The following is a 9,652-nucleotide window of genomic DNA, read 5'->3' on the forward strand; positions in this document are numbered from 1 at the left end:
CAGAAAATTCCTCCAGGCTCCTTTTCAATCTCCCACCTAGTTTCAGTCCCAGGCAACCATGGGTCTACTTTCTGTCAGGCAGCACGCTCTGGCTTCATTGGCTCAGCACGGCGATTTGAGATTCATCCGTGCTGTTTCATGCACCAACAGTTCTACCTCCCAGCTGCCAAGCAGCCCCCACGGTCTGGGTGCCCCGCGTGTGGCAGCCCCCACGGTCTGGGTGCCCCACGTGTGGCAGCCCCCACGGTCTGGGTGCCCCGCGTGTGGCAGCCCCCGCGGTCTGGGTGCCCCGCGTGTGGCAGCCCCCGCGGTCTGGGTGCCCCGCGTGTGGCAGCCCCCGCGGTCTGGGTGCCCCACATGTGTACCCCTCACCTGCTGGTGGGCATTTGGCTTGTTTCTTCCAGTTCATAACATACAGCTGTTATGAACACTTGTGTATAAGGCCTTGTGTGAATCGTGTTTTCACTTTGGGGTAAACACCTAGGAGTGGAGTGGCTGGGTCACATGGTGGGTGGATGTTTAATTTTTCCTCTCACTGCCAAACTGCCTTCCAAACCGGTTGCACCATTTACACTCCCACCACAGTATGAGAGTTCTAGTTCCTCCACATCCTCACTAACACCTGACAGTGTCTGCCCTACTGATGTTAGTTACACTGGAAGGGGTGTGGTGGTATCTCACTGTGATTCTAATTTGCATTTCCCTGATCAGTGTGTTGTGTTTTGACATTTGCTAAGAGTGATCTCTTTTGGCAGGGTGCGGTGGCTCACACCTGTAATTCCAGCTCTTTGGGACTAACACTCGACTAACACTACAAAAAAGTTAGCTGGGCGTGGTGGCATGCACCTGTAATCCCAGCTACTCAGGAGGCTGAGGCAGGAGAATCCATTGAACCCGGGAGGTGGAAGTTGCTGTGAGCCGAGATCACGCTATTGCACTCCAGCCTGGGCGACAGAGCAAGACTCTGTCTCAAAAAATAAAATAAAATAAAGGATGATGTCTTTATCATGCAGAAATGTCAAACATTTTGTGTAATACATTTATTTCTGGTTATGGCTTTTGGGTTTCATCACAGTTTCCTTTAGTACCCCAGTGACGGACAAGTGCGGTGGCTCACGCCTGTAATCCCAGCACTTTGGGAGGCCGAGGCGGGCGGATCACAAGGTCAGGAGATTGAGACCATCCTGGCTAACACGGTGAAACCTTGTCTCTACTAAAAATAAAAATAAAAAATTAGCCGGACGTGCTGGCGGGCGTCTGTAGTCCCTGCTACTCGGGAGGCTGAGGCAGGAGAATGGCGTGAACCCAGGGGGCGGAGCTTGCAGTGAGCCGAGATCGTGCCACTGCACTCCAGCCTGGGCGACTGAGTGAGACTCCGTCTCAAAAAAAAAAAAAAAAAAAAAATACCCCAGTGACAATGGCTTAAGTCCCCCATTTACTTTTAGGAGTTTCCAATGTGATGGAGCCTGTCCCCAGGCTCACAACCCCCACCCCAGCTTTCTTCACTCTGGCCACATGGCTTGTCTTCAGAGCTTTGTGGAAAGCTGTGCAGACAGACACCTCTGTCCACCTGGGGCACTGATGCCATGCCAGGGCCTGTCCTGCAGCTACTGGGGTCACAGCCCTCCAGGAGTCTGGGCAGAAGACCGTGTTTACGCTGCACCTGAAACCGCTTTGCCTGTTTCTCACTCACAAAGCTCCCCTCCAGTCAAAAGCTCTGGAACCCAAGGCACGAGCCCACATGCAAGAAGCTAGGGCCCAAAGGGGAGACAGCTGGCTGCGGGGAGAGGCCAATGCCGCCCAGCGGGGGAGACAGAGCGACGTCTCACCCTGACCAGTGAGCCCAAGCTACCAGTCCTACCGGGGCTCAGGCAACCCCATTCATTCCCCTTTCTCCTGGGCGCAGGCTGTGCAGGCCAGCACCCCCGTGGCCCGGTGCCTAAGTTACGGACAGCGGACTGCAAACCAGTGTGGTGGGAAAGGGGACCAGAGCAGCCATCTTGGAGGCTGCTTGAGCGCCCGGCCAGCCTGGACCCCCAGGAACTGACAAAGGTGAGGGAAGGGCACCAGCAAAGCCAGGACACCATGGGCTTCTTGGAAATGATTTGATATTTGATGGTTCCAAACAGCACCAAAGTAATCAATGTGGGAGCAGCTCAGACCTGTGCCGAGGGGGTGGGCACCAGTGGGCACTCCCCACCACCCTTGCTGGGACCTCTCCCCGCAGCCTGGCTCCCGGGGCCCACCCGCCTTCTGGAGGCCCCAGTCCCACCTCGCTTCTGCCCATCGCTCTCACCACAACCTTCCCCGCCCCGGTGTCTCACTCATGCTCACACCTGCACTCTCCAGTGGGGCACACCTTAGAGGATCTCACGTGGGAAGCCCCATGGCGGGCCCAGCCCGGGTTCCGCACGTGGGCCTCCTGGGAGCCGCCCCACACCTGCGCTTCTCAGGGGCGCCCGCTGTGGGTCTGCAGACCACACTTTGAGAGCGGGCTCCCTGGGTGGTGGGTGACGCCTGTCATCTGTGGCCCCGCTTAACCCACCCTTCACCGGCACTGAGTCCCCCCGCACAGACCCCGGGATAGAACACCCACTACGCGGAAAGGGAAGCTACACTTGGGGTGACAGGAGCAGGTCAGGGGCCCTGCACCAGCTGCTGCCACTGGCCCCTCCACCTCATCCTAGCTGCCCATGGAGGGACCTCCCGGAATCCGGCCCTGACCCATTCCCAGACCCCCATCCTCACCCCCATCCCCACTGGATGCCCCAAAGACCACAGCGCCCTCTGCTGACACCGGAGTCCCACTGCTGAGAAGGCTGATTGGCCCAGCTCTGTCAAACCCAGTCACGTGATCAGAGCAGGGTGTCCTCTGATTGGCCATCCTGGGGGCACTGTGAGTGGCAGCCTGCCGGGCCTTGCTTTTGGGTGGGAACCGGGTTCCTTCAGCCCCTGCACGCCAGGTGCTAGCCCCGACTCCCGCTGCAGGGGATTCTGGGTGGCGCTGGCGCCCGGGCCTCCGGGGAGCCCTGGACCGAGCCCTCAGTGGTTGAGCTGGGCCCAGAACACCTGGCCTTGGCTGTCCCCTCTCACTCTGGGGTCACCGGGTCAGGCTCTCCCTCCTACAGGATACAGTGGACGCAGAGGGGGCTGTTGGCTTAGGAGGGGGTATTTAAGGGACTCTTCCTTGGGGGTAGAGACAGAGACGTGCTGAGACTGTCTTGGGGGTCGTCCATCCTCAAAATCCCACATGGGCCCCCCAGGTCGCCCCCTCCCCACCTGCCCTGGGAAATCTCCCAGCAGCTGTTTTCTGGAACAACTGACGGCTCAGGTCAGCTGGAGGTCAGAAGGAGGGTTTGGAGCCCGGGTGGGGGTGAGGATGGGGAGGCCCCAGGAGGGGTGGGGGTGGCCCGGCCAGCCGGGAGCCACAAAGGGCAGAGACAGTGCAGCGCTGCGGCCAGCCGCCAACGGGGCCGCCAGCAATGTGGTTTCAATCTAATTGTCCCAAAATATTGTTACAACACAAACCACGTGCCATCCACTCACCTGCAACTAATCAGCGGCAAAGCTACCGAATAAATCGGTTCCACACCCTGGGGCCGGGCAGCCCAGCACGTGAACCCAGGTGCCCGGGCTCGGACGGAGGCCAGGCGGCTTGCTGCCGGGGCCTGTTTCCTGTTGGGGCAAGAATTGTCAGGACAAGTGTGGGTATGACAGGGGGCTCCTCCTCTCTTTGTGACGCTCCACTTCACACTGGGGGCAGAGCCAGGAGGAACAGTCCCTCATGTCACAGCTGGCCCAGGCCCGAGAGGGTCAGCCAGGGAGTGGCGGGCCGCGCTGGGGGTCCGTCCAGGGTCTGACAGCCCAGGGAGTCCTCAGTGTCCTCTCTCCACCCTGATCATTCTGTCCTGAGAAGGTGACCCTGAGGGTCTTCACCTGTGCAGGAACATTTGCACGTTCACCCGCAGTGACAGTAAGACAGGCTTCACGGCCACCGAAGCCTTTGGTGACTATGATTTGAGTGATTCCTCCAATACTCAGAAGAGCTAAGGAGGAAATGGAAGCTGACTGAAGGCCCTGGAGCCTGGACCCCAGGCCTGGTGCTGGCAGGTGGGACCTCCCACGCTTGGGTCTCTGCCTGGCAGCCTGCACACCGAAGCCCAGCTGGGTTGGAAACAGGCCCTCCTCAGGGAGCCGGCAGCCGGGCCCAGGCCTCCGGGGACAGCAGACATTCCACCAGGAAGTGTGGGGGCAGCAGGCAGCCCTGACTTCTCCCGGAGCCTGGGGGCCCCCGTGGCTGACTTTCAGCTTGGCCTTGTGGGTAAATGGGGTGCCCACGGGCAGGAAAGATGGCATAACGCTGGTTCCGCACCCACATGGGCTTCACATATGATCACAAATAAATTCCTTGTGAGTTTGAGGATGGCCCAGCATCTCCCAGCATCCCCCAGAAGGAAGGGGCCTTGTCAGCTGAGGTTGCAAGGGTGTGCTGGTGCCTACCACCTCAGCACAGTCGGGGGCGCGGGTGTCGGTGGCCGCTGCTGTGGAGGGGAAGCCAGTCCCAGACTTTGGAGGGTGCACAGGCCCCTGCCGCCCTTCCCTACCTGGTGCCCGGGCCACCTGCTCAGTGAGTCTCTCTGAAGCCCCAGCACCCACTGGCCACTCAGCAGTGATGACTCGAGTTCCCACACCTGTGCCTGGAGTTCTCGCACCTGTGCCTGGTCCTGCAGCAGTGGTGCAGAGAGTGATCTGTGAGTGCCCTGGGGCTGCCATGACAAGTGGCCACCAACCCAGTAGCTTCAAGCAGCAGACCTTTATTGCCTCACAGGGCCACAGGCAGAAGCCCACAGTCAGGATGGCACACAGCTGGTTCCTTCTGGAGGCTCAGAGGGAGATCTGCTCCCGACTGTCTCAGCTCCTGGGGGCGGCTGGTAGTTCTTGGTGATCACTGGCTTGCGGCGGCGTCACTCAGATCTCTGCTGTCCTCGAGAGACCTTCCTCCCTGATGTCTCTCCCCTCTCTTCTAAGGACACATGTCATTGGATTTAGGGCCCACAGTAATCCAGGATGATCTCAACTCGAGATCCTTAAGTGAGGATCAGAGATGTGAAGCAGCCCGCCCGAGGAGGCTTAGCTGGGAAACAGCTGAAGAGTAAAACCTGAAAGGCCACAACAGGTGCCTCATGATAGCGGTCAGATGCCTTGTGGCATGGCCAGGGACCTGTGCTCCAACCAGGAGCCGCCGCAGTCTGAGACTCCCCTCTACAGCAGCCGGCCATGCTGCCCACCCGACTGCGCAGAGGTGCTAGGCACCAGGCACACCCCTGCAACCTCGGCTGATAAGGCCCCTGCCTTCTGGGGGACTCTGAGATGCTGGGGAGATGCTGAGCCATCCCCAAACCACTGCTGTCACTTGAGGCTGAGCATTGCAATGCCTGGGCATCCCCAAGTGCCACCGTGAGCCTGTGTGTCTCGTGACACGTGTGCAGATGTTATTCCCGGCACAGATACTGAAGGGCGATGCGTGCACTCGGCAGCCAGGAGGGTTGCAGGGCCAGTGGTGAGAGGACCAGGTTCTGGCTCAGGCTCACACTCTGAGGCCCCCAAAACCCAAACCACGAACCAGGAGAGGCTTCAGCCTCAGCCACAGGGAAGGCCACGCCCACCAGCACCTGCCCGAGGCCGGGGTCCACCTCCAACAGGTTTCTGGCGGTGGGAAAAAGTGGAAGATGCAGGCCAGAGGAAGGATGCTGCCTGACCGACCACAGCCAGCTCTGCTTAGCAGCCCCGAGAGCAGGCAGAGGAGGGAGCAGGAAAAGACCACAGCTGATCCCAGCCTTCTTCGACCTGACGATTTCACCTTCCCCATCCAACCTTTGAATGAGAAGCAAAGTAGGCCAGGCACCATGGCTCATGCCTGTAATCCCAGCACTTTGGGAGGCTGAGGTGGGCAGATTGCTTGAGCCCAGAAGTTTGAGACCAGCCTGGGCAACACAACAAGACTCCCGTCGCTACTAAAAATAAAAAAATTAGCTATGTGTGGTGACACATGCCTGTGGTCCCAGCTACTTGGGAGGCTGAGATAGGAGGATCACTTGAGCCTGGCAGTTTGAGGCTGCAGTGAGCCACGATTGTGCCACTGCACTCCAGCTTGAGCAACAGAGCAAGAGTCTGTCTTTTAAAAACGAAAAAAGCAAAGTGGAGGCATTGCCTGTTATCCCTGCTGCCAACGGGTCTGGCCCTCAGAAGGGGTGGGCTGCTGGGTGATGCAGGTGGGCCCCTCCTGGCCTTACACAGGGTCCCCCCTCCTTTTTTTTTTTTTTTTTTTTTTTTGAGACGGAGTCTCACTCTGTCACCCAGGCTGGAGTGCAGTGGTGTGATCTCGGCTCACTGCAACCTCTGCCTCCCAGGTTCAAGCGATTCTCCTGCCTCAGCCTCCCGAGTAGCTGGGACTACAGGCATGCACCACCACCCCCGGCTAATTTTTGTATTTTTAGTAGATACAAGCCTCAGGCTTCAGGCCTCTACAGCCACAAGAAAATGAATTTCTGTTGTGTTTTTTTTGTTTTTTTGGAGACGGAGTCTCGTTCTGTCACCCAGGCTGGAGTGCAATGGCACAATCTCGGCTCACCACAACCTCTGCTTCCCAAGTTCAAGCGATTCTCCTGCCTCAGCCTCCTGAGTAGCTGGGATTACAGGCATGCGCCACCAAGCCCAGCTAATTTTTTGTATTTCTAGTAGAGGTCGGGTTTCACCATATTGGTGAAACTGGTCTGGAACTCCTGACCTCAGGTGATCCACCTGCCTCAGCCTCCCAAAATGCTGGAATTATAGGCGTGAACCACTGCGCCCGGCCCCAACGGAACCATCTTCAAGTGTATGATTCAATGGCATCAAGTCCATTCACGATGTTGTGCAACTGTCACCTCTATTAATAGTTCCAGAACATTTCATCATCCCAAACAGAAACTCTGTACTCATTAAGCAATATCCCTCCCACCGTCCACCCCCCGCCAGTCCTTGGTGACCCCGAATCTACTGTCTGTCTTTGTGAATGGCCTGTTCTAGACGTTGCACAGAAGTGGAACCACACACCATGTCCCTTTCTGTCTGGAATTCCTCACTTAGCATAACGTCCCCGAGGTCCATCCACACAGTAGCGGATGTCAGATTTCCTTCCTTTTCCAGGCTGAACCCTGTTCCGCATGTGGCTGGACCACGACTTGTGTGTCTGTCCACTCATGGGTCGATGGCACTTGGGTGCTTCCACCTCCTGGTGGCCGTGACCAGGGCTGCTGTGGACTCTGGCGCTCTCGTGTCTGCACCAGCCGCCGCCTTCAGTTCTCTGGGGTCTGTAGCCGGAGTGGCATCGTTGAGTCATGTGGGAATCCTGTGCTCTGCTTTTTTTCTTTTCTTCTTTTTTTGAGACAGAGTCTTGCTCTCTCGCCCAGGCTGGAGTGCAGTGGCATGATCTTGGCTCACTGCAACCTCCACCTCCCGGGTTCAAGCGACTCTCCTGCCTCAGCCTCCCAAGTAGCTGGGACTACAGGCGTGCACCAACACGCCCGGCTAACTTTTGTCTTTTTAGTAGAGATGGGGTTTCACCATGTTGGCCAGGCTGGTCTCAAGCTTCTGACCTCAGGTGATGCACCCACCTTGACCTCCCAAAGTGCTGGCGTTACAGGCGTGAGCCACCGCGCCCAGCCTATGCTCCACTTTTTGAGAGGCCATCAAACCGCACTTGCTTTTTCAATCCAGATTTTAACCTTTGGGGGAAAAGAAAGATTTTTGTATCTATTCCTGGGCCAGAGTAGGGGGGCTGTTGGGTGAGGAACACCCAGGAACGGCTCAGGTGGGAAGGGTGGCCTCCAAGACCACATGGCCTGGGCACAGCCTGGCGGGCAGACCGAAGCAGCCATGGCTGCCTGGAGGGCCTCAGTTCTGCTCCTCCCCAGCTGCAGGATCTGAGCAGGAGGCCTCCTCACTCTGCACTTCAGTTTCCTCATCTTTATCTGGGGACGGAGCAGCCTCTACCTCTCAGAGCTAGTTGCGATCATGGCTGCAGCTAAGGCCCAGCACTGGTATGCAGTGAGGGTTCAATCGAGCCAGCCCCCACTCACCACAGGCTTGCCTGGGGAAGACAGGTGCAGATCAGCCCCCAGGTCCATTTCGCAGCAGGGCTGATCCCAGCCCACCCTCACCCGCCCAGGAGCGTCCACCCTTCACCCCATGCATCTTCTCCCCTGAATCACCCCCAGGGTCTCTAGGGCAGGGGCAGGGCTGGCAAGGGCAGGGCTCACAGCCCCATAGGGAGGACGCAGTGCCCGCAAGAGGGACTGGGCAAGAGGTGGACAGGCAGGGGGTAGGGACATTCTGTGTGCCCCAGAGCCTGAGTTCGCAGGCTCTCAGCAGACCGCGCTGGGCAGCAGTGTGGGCATCTCTCCCGCAGGGCACCCTCTGCACTTTCCTGCAGGCCTGCAGCAGCCCTTTCCTGATGGACACTTGGCTCCGGGCCCGAGGTGGGGGCGGGGCCTCGCGTGTCTCCCTTGATTTGTAAGAGTCAAGGGCTGTCGGGCACAGCCACACTGAGCACCCCTGGGAGCCAAGGCAGCTTAAGGACAAGCTGTGTATGAGGACGGCGAGGCCCAGGGAGGAGAGGCTAGCCCAGGGCTACCCGGGTCCACGGAGTAGGGGCAGGGGACTTGAAGATGAGCCCCCAGGGGCTCTGATGGGGGCAATTCCAGGAGAGGCGTGGGCAGGTGTGGGGCTGGAGAGAGGCCTGTCCTTGTTCCCTTGCCCTGCACACTGTCTCCAGGGTGGCGGACCCAGGCTGCCTGGCGAGGCTGCTTCTGGAGGCCTGAGGAGGGCTGGGCTGGGGACTCCACCTCTTCTCAAAGCCACAGCCTCCCTGCTCTGGGGCTGCACCTCGGGAAAATCCCTGCCTGGGTTATCCCAGCTGGGGACTCAGGCTCTCTTTGGACCCTACAGGAAGGGCTGGCCAGCCCCCAGGCCAGAAGGGCCGGCCATGACCCACAGATGGCCCCAACACACTGTAAAACACGCGTGATTTATTTTAGTGTGTGTTAGAAAAATAAAGCCAACACATCAAGCCTGCAATTTCGCAGATACTAACACTTCGGACCAGGAAAAAAGAAGGCGATGACATGGCAGAGCGCTGTGGAGCGAGTGAGGTCTGGGATGCGTAGGCCTGGACGGCTGAGGCTTGGAAACCCCTCCCCTCCTCAACCTTTCCCACCATGCAGGGGCCCAGCAGGCCCTCAGCCCACTCACCGGGCCAGAGGAGGGAGGAGGGTCCGGGCCAGGTGGGAGCTAATCCCCGGAGGCCTGAGGCAGCTTCCCTCCTCTCCCAGGAAGGGGCTGGCCGAGGCCCAGCTAGGATGCTCCCAGCCCAGCTCCTATCCGGCCGGTCTTTCCCGTTTGTCAGGCAGGCCAGCAGGCTGGGCTGGTGACTCATGGCTGGCTGGGCCATCTGCCCTGCACCCCTGCCCTGGGCGAAGTGAGAAACCTGACCGGGCTCCAGCACAGACAGGAAACCCCACCCCAGGGCCTGCAGTGGGACAGGTGTGGCCGCCCTCCACCCCCACACAGGCCTCGGGGAGGGTGTCTGAGGCCGGCCTGGCCCTCTCTGCAG

General features: G+C 59.0%; 1 long non-coding RNA gene across 1 annotated transcript; it reads right to left on the reverse strand.

Moving 5' to 3' along the window:
* Positions 1-1,017: 1,017 nt before the first annotated feature.
* LOC129051136 (uncharacterized) lies at positions 1,018-8,145 on the reverse strand. The gene is made up of 3 exons (XR_008515228.2): positions 4,605-8,145; positions 3,547-3,675; positions 1,018-1,213 (listed from the first exon to the last, which is right to left on the reverse strand). It is a non-coding gene; the product is annotated as an uncharacterized LOC129051136 (long non-coding RNA).
* Between the last annotated feature and the right edge of the window lie 1,507 nt (positions 8,146-9,652).

Source organism: Pongo abelii, chromosome 19, assembly GCF_028885655.2.
Source record: "Pongo abelii isolate AG06213 chromosome 19, NHGRI_mPonAbe1-v2.0_pri, whole genome shotgun sequence".
Classification (NCBI taxonomy): domain Eukaryota; kingdom Metazoa; phylum Chordata; class Mammalia; order Primates; family Hominidae; genus Pongo; species Pongo abelii.